This window comes from Podarcis tiliguerta, assembly GCF_965153285.1.
Source record: "Podarcis tiliguerta genome assembly, chromosome: 12".
Lineage (NCBI taxonomy): Eukaryota > Metazoa > Chordata > Lepidosauria > Squamata > Lacertidae > Podarcis > Podarcis tiliguerta.
The window spans coordinates 24,683,602-24,688,482 of record NC_139545.1 but is presented as its reverse complement, the minus strand read 5'-3'; the positions used below and the strand labels follow the sequence as shown (position 1 = coordinate 24,688,482).

General features: G+C 43.5%; 1 long non-coding RNA gene across 1 annotated transcript; it reads left to right on the top strand.

Moving 5' to 3' along the window:
- The first annotated feature begins 3,633 nt into the window (after positions 1 to 3,633).
- On the top strand, positions 3,634 to 4,400 carry LOC310661188. The gene is made up of 2 exons (XR_014503825.1): positions 3,634 to 3,722; positions 4,079 to 4,400. It is a non-coding gene; the product is annotated as an uncharacterized lncRNA (long non-coding RNA).
- Positions 4,401 to 4,881: the final 481 nt, after the last annotated feature.

The following is a 4,881-nucleotide window of genomic DNA, read 5'->3' as shown; positions in this document are numbered from 1 at the left end:
GTACGATCGGCTAGCGTTGGTCCTTGGTGAGCTGGGACCCGGAGCCAGCTCTGACATCATCTTTTCTAGTTGCTACTCCCAATGTGGACATACATCACAATAATATAAGTGAATCAGCCTATGAAAACAGGAACTAAATTACAGTCTTACATACCGATATTCATTTCATGAAACTGTTATGTGAAGGTAAATTTTGGAGAAAGCATTTCTCACCTTTATTTCCTCTCTTTCCATCCCTTTGTCTTCATATAGACTCCCCTTTACTTTGTTTTTGCTTTTTTTCCATGTGATTCTTTTTGCCTTCTATATTTTCCTGCCTTTCCTTGTGCTTCTTTTGCATCTGAGATGTTGCCATTTCTTGCCTACATTTCGTTCCCCCAATTTTTTTCTGATCACACCCCAATATTGGGGCAAAGGCCCGTATATGCAAATGCCACAGAGTTGGCCTTTACACTGTAACCACTCTGCTATGTGTACTGGATATTGATTTTACACTCTGTGTGTGTGCAGCCCAAAAATCAATATTTCAGTAGACTCCAGTGTGTGTGTGCTGGTGTAATGGAGCCCAGCCTGCTAATGCAACACGCAGGGGTCCTCATTCAGAGATTGAGGTCAGTCACTAAATGGAAATGTGTTTTCTTATTTTGTCAACTTCAGAGTTAGTATAAGGGCCAGTGCATTGAACATATCAGGTTGCTTCAACAGAACATTGCACTGCCCGCACTCTATATTTCTATAATATACTGTAGATTTCAAAAGCAAATGCGTTTCCTGAGAAATTTTGCTTCTGCTCCATATTGAACACAATAGGCTTTCTTTCCTCCATAGGAATGCCAGATTCAGTCTAACAGGGCAGTCCTGTGGAGGAAACCTTTTGTGTTCAATGCAGAGCTAACATTTCTCAGGAAGCGGTATTTCTGAGATGTTTCTTTTTCTCCGCCACCTAGAAAAAGAAGGTCAGGTTGAAGAGTTTTCTCCAGATATTCCCCAGCCCATTCTTGTGATGGGTGCCATCTTCCTCACCCCCATCCCAAACACCACTCAGCATTGCCAGATTCAGGGAATTTCTGAAGACCACGTTGGGCAGTGTAGCAATTTAGAGTGTCCTGTGCACCCATTTTCCTTCTGTCACTCATTTCTTTGAACTGGAAATTGGGAGGGTCCTTGGCTGCCGAGGAAATTCAATCTGGTTGCTGAGTCTTGTGTTTCAGTGAGACGAGGTCGCTCAGAAGGTATCAGTAAAGGCTCACATAATGTCTCCAGGATTAATGTCCAATCAAGTGAATAAACGGTGGAACTTGTTTTTCCAGAGACAAGTCTACCTCCGTCACTCCAAGCCAAGGCTGCTATCCTGAGATCAGTGGTGCATGTTCTTGTAACTGATTGAAATCAATGGGACACAACTGGGCATAAATGAACAGAGGATTGCAACCATAAGGTGTATTTTATCTGAAGTTCTGGTTGTCCTGGTTAGCTTCACTATATCAGTGCAATAAACTGTTGGGAGAAGGAGAAGATAAATTATTGTACAGCATCATAGCATCTCATCATATATAGGTATGGACTTGTTAAGTCCAGTCAAAGGCGACACTGGGATGCGGTGCTCATCTTGCTTTCAGGCTGAGGGAGCCAGCGTTTGTCCGCAGACAGCTTTCCGGGTCACGTGGCCAGCATGACTAAAAAGCTTCTGGCGCAACAGTACACCGTGACAGAAACCAGAGTGCATGGAAATGCTGTTTCCCTTCCCGCTGCAGTGGTACCTATTTATCTACTTGCACTGGTGTGCTTTCGAACTGCTAGGTTGGCAGGAGCTGGGACAGAGCAACGGGAACTCCATCACGGGGATTCGAACCGCTGACCTTCCGATTGGCAAGCCCAAGAGGCTCAGTGGTTTAGACCACAGTGCCACCCGCGTCCCTGTTCATCATATATGCACCATATCTCACACTATGAATACAAATATAGTCATCACCACACACAGGTCAACTAAGATTAATAGCTAAACCTTTCAGGATAAGCAACCCAACTAAAGAGAACTCTGTATTGAATTTGAATCATTAGGTGGCGGCAGCAATGATGATAATAATTAATATATGTGATAATCTGAGAGCATTGCAGTGCATGGCAAAAGCCATATTATGTTGAAGTCAGATATTCCTGCTTCTGGTGAAAAGGAACAGCCGGGCTATTTGTGCTGAGAAATTAATTTTGCTAATAAAGTGTAGGCTTTATGGCATATAGGTCATTCAAGGAATACTCCATTATCCACATGAATTAATACGAGAGTACATTAAAATTAACTTTAGCCCTTTTGTTTTCTAAAAGTTGACAATACATGTTGATAAAATTATGCATATTGATTGGGAGAATTTTTTAGGTTTAATTTGGCACTGCTATGTCATTTGTAGTTGTTGATTACAGATTAATAGAATAATTAGTGCAATAGAGGACAGGCAGCTGCATTGTCAGAGTTAAGTAGTACAGTGGAATGTCGGGTTACATACGCTTCACGTTACAGACTCTGCTAACCCAGAAATAGTACCTCGGGTTAAGAACTTTGCTTCAGGATGAGAACAGAAATCGTGCGCCGGCTGCGTGGCGGCAGCGGGAGGCCCCATTAGCTAAAGTGGTGCTTCAGGTTAAGAACAGTTTCTGGTTAAGAACGGACCTCCGGAAAAAAATAAGTTCTTAACCAGAGGTACCACTGTATAAGCCTTCAATGCTGTAGACTCTACCCACGTTTGGCTCTGACTCCACCCAACATCAACTGCAGCCCCCGCTGATTCTTCCCATGGGTCAACGGCCTTTAGTAGGAAAAAAATACTCCACTCCTGCTGTAGACACAGGATACAAGTAACCATTTGTGGTACCGGGGGACAAGAAGTGTGGCTCATAGATTAGCTCTTGCCCTGCTTGATATGATATGGAGATCTTGCTTCTAACCCACTTTGCACCTCTAGAAGGAACATGGCTCAGTTGTAGAACATGTATTTTGCTCGCAAAAGGCCCACATTCAACACATTGCTCTCTGGGAAAGACGATGGTTGTATTGTTGTATTCTGTCTTGAATGCTTTAGTCAAGATTTTTGCGTTGCAGGGGGTGGACCAGAAGACCCTTGGATTTCCTACCAACTCTATAATTCTACACCTTGCCAACAAAGGTCTGTATAGTAAAAGCTATGGTTTTCCCAGTAGTGATGTATGGAAGTGAGAGCTGGACCATAAAGAAGGCTGATCGCCGAAGAATTGATGCTTTTGAATTATGGTGCTGGAGGAGACTCTTGAGAGTCCCATGGACTGCAAGAAGATCAGACCTCTCCATTCTGAAGGAAATCAGCCCTGAGTGCTCACTGGAAGGACAGATCGTGAAGCTGAAGCGCCAATACTTTGGCCACCTCATGAGAAGAGAAGACTCCCTGGGAAAGACCCTGATGTTGGGAAAGATGGAGGACACAAGGAGAAAGGGACGACAGAGGACGAGATGGTTGGACAGTGTTCTCAAAGCTACCAGCATGAGTTTGACCAAACTACGGGAGGCAGTGGAAGACAGGAGTGCCTGGCGTGCTCTGGTCCATGGGGTCACAAAGAGTCGGACACAACTAAACGACTAAACAACAACAACAACAGCAACAACTATAATTCTAAGCCCTGAAGAGCAGTTGACAGTCAGTGTTGACAACACCAAGCTAGCTGGACCAATGGTCTGACTTGGCGTAACACAGGTTCCCATAAAAATGTTTTAGATCCTTCCTCTTTACATTTCCATATATTTGCCACATTGAATATTTTAATTCTATCTTATATACGTTTATTTTATACCTGTTGTTATCTGATGTGAATCTTAAGGGGGGAAGTCGGATGTAAAGAGGTAGATGTTTAAAGAATAAGATTGTTAATAAGTAACAAGATGAAATAAATAAACCTTATTTCACTTGTGTGTGGATTATATAAGGTTGCACTCTATTTTTTTGGGGGGGGGGGAAACAAATATTTTTAAATGTGTTAGAGAATTTTAGCTGTGAAACTGATTTCAAAGAACTGCGGCTAATTAAAATCGTTCTGTACAATCTGCTTCTAGTGCTCTCCAAGATATTTATATCCTGAGAACATCTTCGGTTCACACATTGTCCCATGGAAGACAGAGGAGTGACTGCTCACTGCATTTGTAAAGTAAAGCCATTACAGGCCCAAAGTCCGTGGTGGGTTTTGAAGCAAGAGAGAAACGAGCGAGGCACACAAAGAGGACCACGACATCTTGTGGAAAAGTTCATTAGGTAATTAGACTGAAAGCTGGTGTCTGGTCCAAATTCAAACCAACCAAGCTTCGTATTTGAGCATGGATTTGAAGCTGGGTCCTTCTGGAACTAGGAAAGAAAGAGAAATTTAATTCACATTTAAAGGTAAGCTTACCTGATTCACACCTTCTGAAACAATGAATGAACTGGGACAGCTCAGTTGGTAGATTATGAGGCTTTTCATATCAGGGTTGTGGGTTCAAGCCCCACATTGGGCAAAAGATTCCTGCGTTGCAGGGGGTTGGACTAGATGGCCCTGGTGGTCCCTTCCAATTCTATGATTCTATGAAACGGAACCATCCTTTGAAATTCACACTACCCTGAATTTTGCCATGCAGCTCCCTAGCCAAGTAACATGTAAAAGGTAAAGGTAAAGGGACCCCTGACCATTAGGTCCAGGCGTGACTGACTCTGGGGTTGCGGCGCTCATCTCGCTTTATTGGCCGAGGGAGCCAGCGTGCAGTTTCCAGGTCATGTGGCTAGCCTGACTAAGCTGCTTCTGGCGAACCAGAGCAGCGCATGGAAACACCATTTACCTTCCCGCCGGAGCGGTACCTATTTATCTACTTGCACTTTGACGTGCTTT